Raw genomic sequence first — 1,000 nt, forward strand, 5'->3', positions numbered from 1 at the left:
TATAAATATTTTTGCTCCTACAGGATACCACAAAATTGGCACATATTGTACAAAAGAAATTCTTGCTGTAGTGTTTGGAAATGTTTGAGTTTTCCAACCTTCTGAAATTGATGCTGATAAATTATTCAGTCAAGATCTTTGTGACAGACATATTAAAAAGCTAGCCCTTTTAACCCAGATTTTAATACATACCAGCAATAAGTATATTGTGATTATTATGTGATTAGACAAAGGGTAAGATGACACAGCTGTTGCAAGGTTGAAATATCCAGCTGCAAATATAAAAAGGGACAACATTTACCATCAGATCTCAAATAAATGTTAATGAGATTATTTGTCACTGCATTATTTGAAACATACSTGATAGAACTAACCCTTAGAGATGGACTAGTGTTTCCTTTAATTTTTAGCTTTTTAAGGGGTAAACCAAAAGTAGAGCTTCTGTCACACYGTCTGCTCTGTTGCTTTTTAACATGGCAATTGACAAAAAGCTGTTTCCTCCTCTGACAGTCTTCATCCACTGTGTTTAGGAAAATAGTCCTTCCAAACAGTCCTGGTCAGTATTCAAGCTGTTTTGCTTCCTGTTATTTGTAGCTCCTTGTGAGTCTCTTCCACTGTTTCCAGGGACTTCTCTTAATTAACCGAGTTCTGAGCCTCAGTCAGCAGTAAGCAACAGCATGCATTTTCTTGGTATGATGTCAAGTGTAATCAGTTTTGCAGATGACATTAACTCTGGAAATACAGCTAACCCATAAGGGCTGGAGCCAACTGCAAAAGCAGTCAGGTGCCATTAAAGTAGTGGAAGCGAGAGTCAACAGAGAGATGGGATGCTAATGGCTGCAGCATCCCACTAGGAGAGAATAAAAATAAACAGCTCTGATTCACAATAGATGGGAGATAAAAACAATCAGACACACTAAACGCTTTAAAGGGAATTGATTTCTATCTTGTCTCCTTTTTATTGTCCTGTGGTTTTACCTTTTTCTTTTTTTCTTTTTTT

Source organism: Rhea americana, unplaced genomic scaffold (genome assembly GCF_003343005.1).
Source record: "Rhea americana isolate MKP2758 unplaced genomic scaffold, rheAme1 scaffold_9, whole genome shotgun sequence".
NCBI lineage: Eukaryota > Metazoa > Chordata > Aves > Rheiformes > Rheidae > Rhea > Rhea americana.